General features: G+C 48.2%; 1 protein-coding gene across 1 annotated transcript in view; it reads right to left on the bottom strand.

Moving 5' to 3' along the window:
- The window catches only part of rnf103 (ring finger protein 103), a 109006-nt gene that overhangs the window by 38494 nt on the left and 56583 nt on the right, over positions 1-13929 (bottom strand). The gene's annotated exons all lie outside the window — the stretch shown is intronic.

The following is a 13929-nucleotide window of genomic DNA, read 5'->3' as shown; positions in this document are numbered from 1 at the left end:
ATCCTTCGTGGAGCAGTTTCTGCGGGAAAACACGTTTGACCACCGGTCCATCAGGCAGTGGTCTGCACGGAATGTCCTCAAGGCCCTACGGGAAAAGGAAACGGTGGATCCTGTCGGATGGTTCCCCGAGCAGACCGTCAAAGTCATTTGGCGGAATGCCTCATCACCAGAACTTTCAAACAAGCACCAAGACGTAGCTTGGCTGGTGGTGAGAAGGGCCCTCCCCGTCAGATCCTTCATGCACACCCGAAGTCTCGCCCCCTCCGCACAGTGCCCCTGCGTTGGCTGTGGTGGGGAAGAGACGGTCGTCCACCTCCTCCTGGAATGTGCCTTTGCAAAGCAGGTGTGGAAAGAGATGCAGTGGTTTTTGTCAAGGTTCATCCCAAGCAGCTCTGTAACACAGGAGTCTGTGCTCTACGGGCTGTTCCCAGGGACGCACACCGAGACAAACATCAACTGCTGCTGGAGGACTATCAATTCGGTGAAAGACGCCCTTTGGTCTGCCCGAAACTTGCTGGTCTTCCAGCGCAAAGAGTTGTCCACCACCGAATGTTGCAGACTGGCACATTCCAAGGTCCAGGACTACGTGCTGAGGGACGCACGAAAGCTTGAGGCAGCCGCAGCAAAGGCTCAATGGGGAAAGACCACAGTGTAAGGTCCCCCCACCAAGCTGGACTGAGTGGCTGGATCCATGGGAAACCCCTCGAACTGTATCGTTAATATTCTCAATTGCTGTAAATGTAAAACTGTAATTGACATGACAATTGTGAAACGGAAGGGTTGGGAAGAAACTCATAACAGTATTGAAGGAAACTGATCTCCCTTGCAATGTTTGTATTTTTTGGTGCTGTTTTGAAACTGTTTGGCAATGTAATTTTTACAGATTTTTATGAATAAAGTATATTTTGAAAAAAAAATTAAATGAATACTCTGCTGCGGGGAGGTAACTTCACCATCTCCGAAGTTAAGGAGGTGGTGGGCGGTCGCCTCCTTGTAGCAGACGTGATGTACAACAACGCTCTGCTCCGGTTGATCAACGTGTACACCCCGGTACAACGCAGCGAGCAGCTGACTGTCTTCCAGCAGCTTCCACTGCTGCTGGCAACGTCTAGGCCGGTCATCCTAGGCGGTGACTTCAACTGCATCATCGATGCGGCTGGACGATCCGGCAGTGACGCCAGCAAACTGGACACTACGTCCAGATTCCTAATAGAAACAGTTAAAGATGCCAAACTGCACGACGTCTTCAGCAAACCTGCAGACGGAGCGCAGCGCAGATACACATGGTCAAGATCGGACTGGTCTGCCTGTTCCAGGATTGACTTCCTGTTTGTGTCCCGTGCTGTCACGGTCGGATCCACCGACGTCAAGCTGGTGTTCTTCTCTGACCACTGCCTCTTACTGGCCGACTGTCACTTACAGGACGACCAGCGGGTTAGCAGAGGGACGTGGAAGCTCAATGCTACACTGCTGACCCCAGAGAACGTTGAGAAACTCAAAAGGGATTACAAAGGTTGGAGGACCGTGAAATCCCTCTTTGAGTCTCCAGTTCACTGGTGGGAAGCGATTAAGGAGAACATCAAGAGGTTCTTCATCCACAAAGGTGTTCAGTGGGCGAGAGAGAGACAGAGGGAAATGTCCCGACTCCAGAAAGTATGCAAAATCTGCTCCGGTTGCAGTCAATGAGGGTCGAGGTCAAGGAGGACCTCCAAGAGGTGAAGAGCCAGCAGGCCTCGCTCTTTGCCAAGGAGGCCTCCAAGATCATCTTCCGGTCCAGAGTCCGCTCCATCGAGCAGGATGAGACGTGCTCGCGTTACTTCTTCCAAAAGGTACACAGAGAGAGCTCTTAGCAGCAGCCTGAAGGAAGAAGATGGCTCGGTAACATCTTTGCAGTCCGACATACTAAGGATCAACAAATCCTTTTATTCTGGGCTGTATGACGTGAAGCCCACAGACAGCAGAGCCTCCCAGTCCTTCCTGTCATCTATCACAGAGGTCTTAGATGACAGCAGGAGGGAGGGACTGGACAAGCCGCTAACTCTGGACGAGCTGACAAAGGCCGTCGAGTCTTTCGAGACGAGTAAAGCTCCCGGAAGCGACGGCTTACCGGTCGAGTTGTACTCGGCCCTGTGGGACTGGGTCGGCCCAGACCTGCTGGAAGTATACGAGAGTATACTCCTGGCCGGCAGCATGTCAGAATCCATGAGGAAAGGCATCATCACCCTCATTTACAAGCGGAAGGGGAGAGGGCAGAAATCAGAAATTGGCGGCCCATCTCACTGCTTAATGTTGATTACAAGATTCTGTCCAAAGTCATAGCCAGTCGAGTCAGGTCAGTGATTCACCCTGATCAGACCTGTACTGTACCTGGCAGGAAGATCTCTGATAGTCTTGTGCTACTCAGGGATACGATCGCCTATGTGCGGGACAGGAGGGTGGACACCTGCCTCATCAGCCTGGACCAGGAGAAGGCTTTTGACAGGATATCGCACACCTACATGATGGACGTGCTTTCCAAAATGGGATTTGGGGAGGGAATCTGCAGTTGGATCAAACTGCTCTACACAAACATCAGTAGCGCAGACGCAATCAATGGGTGGGAATCGGAAAGTTTCCCGATCCAATCTGGAGTCAGACAGGGCTGTCCTCTCTCCCCGGTCTTGTTTGTTTGCTGTATTGAACCCTTTGCTGAGTCTATTAGGAAGGATGTGAGCATAAGAGGGGTGACAGTCCCAGGCAGCGGAGGCACTCAGGTTAACACCTCCCTGGACATTGATGACGTTGCCGTCTTCTGTTCGGATCCGCTGTCTGTGCGCAGACTGATGAACATCTGCGACCAGTTCGAACTGGCCACGGGAGCCAAAGTTAACCACGGCAAGAGCGAGGCCATGTTCTTTGAGAACTGGGCTGACCGATCCTTTGTCCCCTTCACCGTCAGGTCAGACTACCTGAAGGTGCTGGGGATATGGTTCGGAAGGGCCGGGGCGTGCACCAAAACCTGGGAGGAGCGAGTTGAGCATATGGGGGCAGTGATCTCTCTCCATTGTGGGTAGGAATCTGGTCATCAGGAGCGAGGCGCTCACGTTGTTGCTGTACGTGGCGCAGGTCTGGCCCATACCCCACTCCTGCGCTGTGGCGGTCACCCGAGCCATTTTCCGCTTCATCTGGGGATCTAACATGGACCGGGTCCGGAGGGACTCGATGTTCAAATCTCTGGACAAGGGCGGGAAAAATGTACTCAACGTGGCCCTCATCCTGATGACCACCTTCGTGTGCGGCTGCATCAAGCTGTGTGTAGACCTCCAGTACGCAAACTCCAAGTGTCACTACGTGCTGAAGTTCTATCTGTCCCCGGTGTTGCGAAGGATGGACCTGGTCACATTGCCGCGGAACGCTCCATGCAGTTGGACCATGCCGTACCACCTATCCTTCGTGGAGCAGTTTCTGCGGGAAAACACCTTTGACCACCGGTCCATCAGGCAGTGGTCTGCACGGAATGTCCTCAAGGCCCTACGGGAAAAGGAAACGGGGGATCCTGTCAGATGGTTCCCCGAGCAGACCGTCAAAGTCATTTGGCGGAATGCCTCATCGCCAGAACTTTCAAACAAGCACCAAGATGTAGCTTGGCTGGTGGTGAGAAGGGCCCTCCCCGTCAGATCCTTCCTGCATGCCCGAAGTCTCGCCTCCTCTGCACAATGCCCCTGCGGTGGCTGTGGTGGGGAAGAGACGGTTGCCCACCTCCTCCTGGAATGTGTCTTTGCAAAGCAGGTGTGGAAAGAGATGCAGTGGTTTTTGTCGAGGTTCATCCCAAGCAGCTCTGTAACACAGGAGTCTGTGTTCTACGGGCTGTTCCCAGGGACGCACACCGAGACAAACATCAACTGCTGCTGGAGGACTATCAGTTCGGTGAAAGACGACCTTTGGTCTGCCCGAAACATGGTGCTCTTCCAGCGCAAAGAGTTGTCCACCACCGAATGTTGCAGACTGGCACATTCCAAGGTCCAGGACTACGTGCTGAGGGACTCACTAAAGCCTGGGGCAGCCGCAGCAAAGGCGCAATGGGGCAGGACCACAGTGTAAGGTCCCCCCACCAAGCTGAACTGAGGGGTTGGATCCATGGGAAACACCTCGAACTGTATTGGGAAAATTTTGTGTGCTGTAAATGTAAAAATGTAAATGTATTTCATTGCAGCAGCTTTTTCAGGAGCAGAGTGCGAGCGAGTGAGCAGCTGGGAAGGTCAGTTTGAAAGTAAACTTAATTTCCTTTTGTTTTCGGCGGAGGCCAGGGGGTTGCTGGGTAAGTAAAACACTATATATTTGGGCGGTTTAAAATAACTTTCCTTTCATTGCAGCAGCTTTTTCGGGAGCAGAGTGCGAGCGACTGAGCAGCTGGGAAGGTCAGTTTGAAAGTAAACTTAATTTCCTTTTGTTTTCGGCGGAGGCCAGGGGGCTGCTGGGTAAGCAAAACACTATATATTTGGGCGGTTTAAAATAACTTTCCTTTCATTGCAGCAGCTTTTTCGGGAGCAGAGTGCGAGCGAGTGAGCAGCTGGGAAGGTCAGTTTGAAAGTAAACTTAATTTCCTTTTGTTTTCGGCGGAGGCCAGGGGGCTGCTGGGTAAGTAAAACACTATATATTTGGGCGGTTTAAAATAACTTTCCTTTCATTGCAGCAGCTTTTTCGGGAGCAGTGTGCAAGCGATTGAGCAGCTGGGAAGGTCAGTTTGAAAGTAAACTTAATTTCCTTTTGTTTTCGGCGGAGGCCAGGGGGCTGCTGGGTAAGTAAAACACTATATATTTGGGCGGTTTAAAATAACTTTCCTTTCATTGCAGCAGTTTTTTCGGGAGCAGAGTGCGAGCGAGTGAGCAGCTGGGAAGGTCAGTTTGAAAGTAAACTTAATTTCCTTTTGTTTTCGGCGGAGGCCAGGGGGCTGCTGGGTAAGTAAAACACTATATATTTGGGCGGTTTAAAATAAATTTCCTTTCATTGCAGCAGCTTTTTCAGGAGCAGAGTGCGAGCGAGTGAGCAGCTGGGAAGGTCAGTTTGAAAGTAAACTTAATTTCCTTTTGTTTTCGGCGGAGGCCAGGGGGCTGCTGGGTAAGTAAAACACTATATATTTGGGCGGTTTAAAATAACTTTCCTTTCATTGCAGCAGCTTTTTCGGGAGCAGAGTGCGAGCGATTGAGCAGCTGGGAAGGTCAGTTTGAAAGTAAACTTAATTTCCTTTTGTTTTCGGTGGAGGCCAGGGGGCACCTGGGTAAGTAAAACACTATATATTTGGGCGGTTTAAAATAACTTTCCTTTCATTGCAGCAGCTTTTTCGGGAGCAGAGTGCGAGCGAGTGAGCAGCTGGGAAGGTCAGTTTGAAAGTAAACTTAATTTCCTTTTGTTTTCGGCGGAGGGCAGGGGGCTGCTGGGTAAGTAAAACACTATATATTTGGGCGGTTTAAAATAACTTTCCTTTCATTGCAGCAGCTTTTTCGGGAGCAGAGTGCGAGCGAGTGAGCAGCTGGTAAGGTCAGTTTGAAAGTAAACTTAATTTCCTTTTGTTTTTGGCGGAGGCCAGGGGGCTGCTGGGTAAGTAAAACACTATATATTTGGGCGGTTTAAAATAACTTTCCTTTCATTGCAGCAGCTTTTTCGGGAGCAGAGTGCGAGCGAGTGAGCAGCTGGGAAGGTCAGTTTGAAAGTAAACTTAATTTCCTTTTGTTTTCAGCGGAGGCCAGGGGGCTGCTGGGTAAGTAAAACACTATATATTTGGGCGGTTTAAAACAACTTTCCTTTCATTGCAGCAGCTTTTTCGGGAGCAGAGTGCGAGCGAGTGAGCAGCTGGGAAGGTCAGTTTGAAAGTAAACTTAAGTTCCTTTTGTTTTCGGCGGAGGCCAGGGGGCAGCTGGGTAAGTAAAACACTATATATTTGGGCGGTTTAAAATAACTTTCCTTTCATTGCAGCAGCTTTTTCGGGAGCAGAGTGCGAGCGAGTGAGCAGCTAGGAAGGTCAGTTTGAAAGTAAACTTAATTTCCTTTTGTTTTCGGCGGAGGCCAGGGGCTGCTGCGTAAGTAAAACACTATATATTTGGGCGGTTGAAGATAACATTCCTTTCATTGCAGCAGCTTTTTCGGGAGCAGAGTGCGAGCGAGTGAGCAGCTGGGAAGATCAGTTTGAAAGGAAACTTAATTTCCTTTTGTTTTCGGCGGAGGCCAGGGGGCTGCTGGGTAAGTAAAACACTATATATTTGGGCGGTTTAAAATAACTTTCCTTTCATTGCAGCTGCTTTTTCGGGAGCAGAATGCGAGCGAGTGAGCAGCTGGGAAGGTCAGTTTGAAAGTAAACTTAATTTCCTTTTGTTTTCGGCGGAGGCCAGGGGGCTGCTGGGTAAGTAAAACACTATATATTTGGGCGGTTTAAAATACCTTTCCTTTCATTGCAGCAGCTTTTTCGGGAGCAGAGTGCGAGCGAGTGAGCAGCTGGGAAGGTCAGTTTGAAAGTAAACTTAATTTCCTTTTGTTTTCGGCGGAGGCCAGGGGGCTGCTGGGTAAGTAAAACATTATATATTTCGGCGGTTTAAAATAACCTTCCTTTCATTGCAGCAGCTTTTTCGGGAGCAGAGTGCGAGCGAGTGAGCAGCTGGGAAGGTCAGTTTGAAAGTAAACTTAATTTCCTTTTGTTTTCGGCGGAGGCCAAGGGGCTGCTGGGTAAGTAAAACACTATATATTTGGGCGGTTTAAAATAACTTTCCTTTCATTGCAGCAGCTTTTTCGGGAGCAGAGTGCGAGCGAGTGAGCAGCTGGGAAGGTCAGTTTGAAAGTAAACTTAATTTCCTTTTGTTTTCGGCGGAGGCCAGGGGGCTGCTGGGTAAGTAAAACACTATATATTTGGGCGGTTTAAAATAACTTTCCTTTCATTGCAGCAGCTTTTTCGGGAGCAGAGTGCGAGCGAGTGAGCAGCTGGGAAGGTCAGTTTGAAAGTAAACTTAATTTCCTTTTGTTTTCGGCGGAGGTCAGGGGGCTGCTGGGTAAGTAAAACACTATATATTTGGGCGGTTTAAAATAACTTTCCTTTCATTGCAGCAGCTTTTTCGGGAGCAGAGTGCGAGCGAGTGAGCAGCTGGGAAGGTCAGTTTGAAAGTAAACTTAATTTCCTTTTGTTTTCGGCGGAGGCCAGGGGGCTGCTGGGTAAGTAAAACACTATATATTTGGGCGGTTTAAAATAACTTTCCTTTCATTGCAGCAGCTTTTTCGGGAGCAGAGTGCGAGCGAGTGAGCAGCTAGGAAGGTCAGTTTGAAAGTAAACTTAATTTCCTTTTGTTTTCGGCAGAGGCCAGGGGGCTGCTGGGTAAGTAAAACACTATATATTTGGGCGGTTTAAAATAACTTTCCTTTCATTGCAGCAGCTTTTTCGGGAGCAGAGTGCGAGCGAGTGAGCAGCTGGGAAGGTCAGTTTGAAAGTAAACTTAATTTCCTTTTGTTTTCGGCGGAGGCCAGGGGGCTGCTGGGTAAGTAAAACACTATATACTTGGGCGGTTTAAAATAACTTTCCTTTCATTGCAGCAGCTTTTGCGGGAGCAGAGTGCGAGCGAGTGAGCAGCTGGGAAGGTCAGTTTGAAAGTAAACTTAATTTCCTTTTGTTTTCGGCGGAGGCCAAGGGGCTGCTGGGTAAGTAAAACACTATATATTTGGGCGGTTTAAAATAACTTTCCTTTCATTGCAGCAGCTTTTTCGGGAGCAGAGTGCGAGCGAGTGAGCAGCTGGGAAGGTCAGTTTGAAAGTAAACTTAATTTCCTTTTGTTTTCGGCGGAGGCCAGGGGGCTGCTGGGTAAGTAAAACACTATATATTTGGGCGGTTTAAAATAACTTTCCTTTCATTGCAGCAGCTTTTTCGGGAGCAGAGTGCGAGCGAGTGAGCAGCTGGGAAGGTCAGTTTGAAAGTAAACTTAATTTCCTTTTGTTTTCGGCGGAGGCCAGGGGGCTGCTGGGTAAGTAAAACACTATATATTTGGGCGGTTTAAAATTACTTTCCTTTCATTGCAGCAGCTTTTTTGGGAGCAGAGTGCGAGCGAGTGAGCAGCTAGGAAGGTCAGTTTGAAAGTAAACTTAATTTCCTTTTGTTTTCGGCAGAGGCCAGGGGGCTGCTGGGTAAGTAAAACACTATATATTTGGGCGGTTTAAAATAACTTTCCTTTCATTGCAGCAGCTTTTTCGGGAGCAGAGTGCGAGCGAGTGAGCAGCTGGGAAGGTCAGTTTGAAAGTAAACTTAATTTCCTTTTGTTTTCGGCGGAGGCCAGGGGGCTGCTGGGTCAGTAAAACACTATATATTTGGGCGGTTTAAAATAACTTTCCTTTCATTGCAGCAGCTTTTGCGGGAGCAGAGTGCGAGCGAGTGAGCAGCTGGGAAGATCAGTTTGAAAGTAAACTTAATTTCCTTTTGTTTTCGGCGGAGGCCAGGGGGCTGCTGGGTAAGTAAAACACTATATATTTGGGCGGTGGAAAATAACTTTCCTTTCATTGCAGCAGTTTTTGCGGGAGCAGAGTGCGAGCGAGTGAGCAGCTGGGAAGGTCAGTTTGAAAGTAAACTTAGGTTCCTTTTGTTTTCGGCGGAGGCCAGGGGGCTGCTGGGTAAGTAAAACACTATATATTTGGGCGGTTTAAAATAACTTTCCTTTCATTGCAGCAGCTTTTTCGGGAGCAGAGTGCGAGCGAGTGAGCAGCTGGGAAGGTCAGTTTGAAAGTAAACTTAATTTCCTTTTGTTTTCGGCGGAGGCCAGGGGGCTGCTGGGTAAGTAAAACACTATATATTTGGGCGGTTTAAAATAACTTTCCTTTCATTGCAGCAGCTTTTCCGGGAGCAGAGTGCGAGCGAGTGAGCAGCTGGGAAGGTCAGTTTGAAAGTAAACTTAATTTCCTTTTGTTTTCGGCGGAGGCCAGGGGGCTGCTGGGTAAGTAAAACACTATATATTTGGGCGGTTGAAAATAACTTTCCTTTCATTGCAGCAGCTTTTTCGGGAGCAGAGTGCGAGCGAGTGAGCAGCTGGGAAGATCAGTTTGAAAGTAAACTTAATTTCCTTTTGTTTTCGGCGGAGGCCAGGGGGCTGCTGGGTAAGTAAAACACTATATATTTGGGCGGTTTAAAATAACTTTCCTTTCATTGCAGCTGCTTTTTCGGGAGCAGAGTGCGAGCGAGTGAGCAGCTGGGAAGGTCAGTTTGAAAGTAAACTTAATTTCCTTTTGTTTTCGGCGGAGGCCAGGGGGCTGCTGGGTAAGTAAAACACTATATATTTGGGCGGTTTAAAATACCTTTCCTTTCATTGCAGCAGCTTTTTCGGGAGCAGAGTGCGAGCGAGTGAGCAGCTGGGAAGGTCAGTTTGAAAGTAAACTTAATTTCCTTTTGTTTTCGGCGGAGGCCAGGGGGCTGCTGGGTAAGTAAAACATTATATATTTGGGCGGTTTAAAATAACCTTCCTTTCATTGCAGCAGCTTTTTCGGGAGCAGAGTGCGAGCGAGTGAGCAGCTGGGAAGGTCAGTTTGAAAGTAAACTTAATTTCCTTTTGTTTTCGGCGGAGGCCAGGGGGCTGCTGGGTAAGTAAAACACTATATATTTGGGCGGTTTAAAATAACTTTCCTTTCATTGCAGCAGCTTTTCCGGGAGCAGAGTGCGAGCGAGTGAGCAGCTGGGAAGGTCAGTTTGAAAGTAAACTTAATTTCCTTTTGTTTTTGGCGGAGGCCAGGGGGCTGCTGGGTAAGTAAAACACTATATATTTGGGCGGTTTAAAATAACTTTCCTTTCATTGCAGCTGCTTTTTCGGGAGCAGAGTGCGAGCGAGTGAGCAGCTGGGAAGGTCAGTTTGAAAGTAAACTTAATTTCCTTTTGTTTTCGGCGGAGGCCAGGGGGCTGCTGGGTAAGTAAAACACTATATATTTGGGCGGTTTAAAATACCTTTCCTTTCATTGCAGCAGCTTTTTCGGGAGCAGAGTGCGAGCGAGTGAGCAGCTGGGAAGGTCAGTTTGAAAGTAAACTTAATTTCCTTTTGTTTTCGGCGGAGGCCAGGGGGCTGCTGGGTAAGTAAAACATTATATATTTGGGCGGTTTAAAATAACCTTCCTTTCATTGCAGCAGCTTTTTCGGGAGCAGAGTGCGAGCGAGTGAGCAGCTGGGAAGGTCAGTTTGAAAGTAAACTTAATTTCCTTTTGTTTTCGGCGGAGGCCAGGGGGCTGCTGGGTAAGTAAAACACTATATATTTGGGCGGTTTAAAATACCTTTCCTTTCATTGCAGCAGCTTTTTCGGGAGCAGAGTGCGAGCGAGTGAGCAGCTGGGAAGGTCAGTTTGAAAGTAAACTTAATTTCCTTTTGTTTTCGGCGGAGGCCAGGGGGCTGCTGGGTAAGTAAAACACTATATATTTGGGCGGTTTAAAATAACTTTCCTTTCATTGCAGCAGCTTTTTCGGGAGCAGAGTGCGAGCGAGTGAGCAGCTGGGAAGGTCAGTTTGAAAGTAAACTTAATTTGCTTTTGTTTTCAGCGGAGGCCAGGGGGCTGCTGGGTAAGTAAAACACTATATATTTGGGCGGTTTAAAATAACTTTCCTTTCATTGCAGCTGCTTTTTCGGGAGCAGAGTGCGAGCGAGTGAGCAGCTGGGAAGGTCAGTTTGAAAGTAAACTTAATTTCCTTTTGTTTTCGGCGGAGGCCAGGGGGCTGCTGGGTAAGTAAAACACTATATATTTGGGCGGTTTAAAATAACTTTCCTTTCATTGCAGCAGCTTTTTTGGGAGCAGAGTGCGAGCGAGTGAGCAGCTGGGATGGTCAGTTTGAAAGTAAACTTAATTTCCTTTTGTTTTCGGCGGAGGCCAGGGGGCTGCTGGGTAAGTAAAACACTATATATTTGGGCGGTTTAAAATACCTTTCCTTTCATTGCAGCAGCTTTTTCGGGAGCAGAGTGCGAGCGAGTGAGCAGCTGGGAAGGTCAGTTTGAAAGTAAACTTAATTTCCTTTTGTTTTCGGCGGAGGCCAGGGGGCTGCTGGGTAAGTAAAACACTATATATTTGGGCGGTTTAAAATAACTTTCCTTTCATTGCAGCAGCTTTTTCGGGAGCAGAGTGCGAGCGAGTGAGCAGCTGGGAAGGTCAGTTTGAAAGTAAACTTAATTTGCTTTTGTTTTCAGCGGAGGCCAGGGGGCTGCTGGGTAAGTAAAACACTATATATTTGGGCGGTTTAAAATAACTTTCCTTTCATTGCAGCTGCTTTTTCGGGAGCAGAGTGCGAGCGAGTGAGCAGCTGGGAAGGTCAGTTTGAAAGTAAACTTAATTTCCTTTTGTTTTCGGCGGAGGCCAGGGGGCTGCTGGGTAAGCAAATCACTATATATTTGGGCGGTTTAAAATAACTTTCCTTTCATTGCAGCAGCTTTTTCGGGAGCAGAGTGCGAGCGAGTGAGCAGCTGGGAAGGTCAGTTTGAAAGTAAACTTAATTTCCTTTTGTTTTCGGCGGAGGCCAGGGGGCTGCTGGGTAAGTAAAACACTATATATTTGGGCGGTTTAAAATAACTTTCCTTTCATTGCAGCAGCTTTTTTGGGAGCAGAGTGCGAGCGAGTGAGCAGCTGGGATGGTCAGTTTGAAAGTAAACTTAATTTCCTTTTGTTTTCGGCGGAGGCCAGGGGGCTGCTGGGTAAGTAAAACACTATATATTTGGGCGGTTTCTGAACCCGAGACACCACACTTGTAGTGTCTCCCACCCGCCCTCCTCCTCTAACCAAAAAAAAAGGACTCGGTGGGGTGTTTATAAGGTAAGGCTTTTTCTATTTCTCTGGTTTTATCGTGATTGGTAAAAACTTTTCGTTCCTTTTTCATTTAACTAAGTTAAGCTTAAGATTAAAAATGGCAGGAGATCTCAGACCCGTGTCATGCTCCTCTTGCTCAATGTGGGAGCTCAGGGACATGGCTGATGTCCCTGACTCCTTCACGTGCAGGAAGTGTGTCCAACTGCAGCTTTTGTTAGACCGCATGATGGCTCTGGAGCTGCGAATGGACTCACTTTGGAGCATGCGCGATGCTGAGGAGGTCGTGGATAGCACGTTTAGTGAATTGGTCACACCGCAGATTAGGATTGCTGAGGGAGAAAGGCAATGGGTGACCAAAAGGCAGAGAAAGAGCAGGAAGGCAGCGCAGGAGTCCCCTGTGGTCATCTCCCTCCAAAACAAGTATACCGTTTTGGATACTGTTGAGGGAGATGGCTCACCAGGGGAAGGCAGCAGTTGCCAGGTCCATGGCACCGTGGCTGGCTCTGCTGTTCAGAAGGGCGGGAAAAAGAGTGGAAGGGCTATAGTCGTAGGGGATTTGATTGTAAGGGGAGTAGATCGGCGGTTCTGTGGTCGAAAACGAGGCTCCCGAATGGTATGTTGCCTCCCAGGTGCACGGGTCAGGGATGTCTCAGATCGGCTGCAGAACATTCTAAAGGGGGAGGGTGAACAGCCAGTTGTCATTGTGCACATAGGCACCAATGATATTGGTAAAAAACAGGATGAGGTCCTACAAGCAGAGTTTAGGGAGTTAGGAGCCAAGTTAAAAAGTAGGACCTCAGAGGTAGTAATCTCAGGATTGCTACCAGTGCCACGTGATAGTCAGAGTAGAAATGAAAGAATAGTCAGGATGAATGCGTGGCTTGAGAGATGGTGCAGGAAGGAGGGGTTCAGATTTTTGGGACATTGGGACCGGTTCTGGGGGAGGTGGGACTATTACAAATTGGACGGTCTACACCTGGGCCGGACTGGAACCAATGTCCTTGGGGGTGCTTTTGCTAACGCTGTTGGGGAGGGTTTAAACTAATGTGGCAGGGGGATGGGAACCAATTGAGGAGGTCAGTTGACAGTAAGGAGGTAGTAACAAAAGCCTGTAAGGAACTAGATAATGAAGTCAGTGTGACTAAGGGGAAGAGCAGGCAGGGAGCAGATGATGAATATAAAGGGACTGGTGGTCTGAGGTGCATTTGTTTTAATGCAAGAAGTGTAGTAGGTAAGGCAGATGAACTTAGGGCTTGGATTAGTACCTGGGAGTATGATGTTATTGCTATTACTGAGACTTGGTTGAGGGAAGGGCATGATTGGCAACTAAATATCCCAGGATATCGATGCTTCAGGCGGGATAGAGAGGGAGGTAAAAGGGGTGGAGGAGTTGCATTACTGGTCAAAGAGGATATCACAGCTGTGCTGAAGGAGGGCACTATGGAGGACTCGAGCAGTGAGGCAATATGGACAGAACTCAGAAATAGGAAGGGTGCGGTAACAATGTTGGGGCTGTACTACAGGCCTCCCAACAGCGAGCGTGAGATAGAGGTACAAATATGTAAACAGATTATGGAAAGATGTAGGAGCAACAGGGTGGTGGTGATAGGAGATTTTAATTTTCCCAACATTGACTGGGATTCCCTTAGTGTTAGAGGTCTAGATGGAGCAGAATTTGTAAGGAGCATCCAGGAGGGTTTTCCAGAGCAGTATGTAAATAGTCCAACTCGGGAAGGGGCCATACTGGACCTGGTGTTGGGGAATGAGCCCGGCCAGGTGGTTGAAGTTTCAGTCGGGGACTACTTTGGGAATAGTTATCACAATTCCGTAAGCTTTAAAATACTCATGGACAAAGACGAGAGTGGCCCTAAAGGAAGAGTGCTAAATTGGGGGAAGGCCAACTATACCAAAATTCGGCAGGAGCTGGGGAATGTAGATTGGGAGCAGCTGTTTGAAGGTAAATCCACATGTGATATGTGGGAGGCTTTTAAAGAGAGGTTGATTAGCGTGCAGGAGAGACATGTTCCTGTGAAAATGAAGGATAGAAATGGCAAGATTAGGGAACCATGGATGACAGGTGAAATTGTGAAACTAGCTAAGAGGAAAAAGGAAGCATACATAAGGTCTAGGCGGCTGAAGAAAGACGAAGCTTTGGAAGAAT

The sequence above is a fragment of the Heterodontus francisci genome, chromosome 1, assembly GCF_036365525.1.
Source record: "Heterodontus francisci isolate sHetFra1 chromosome 1, sHetFra1.hap1, whole genome shotgun sequence".
In the NCBI taxonomy this organism is placed as follows: Eukaryota; Metazoa; Chordata; class Chondrichthyes; order Heterodontiformes; family Heterodontidae; genus Heterodontus; species Heterodontus francisci.
This window is presented reverse-complemented; position numbering and strand designations above follow the sequence as displayed.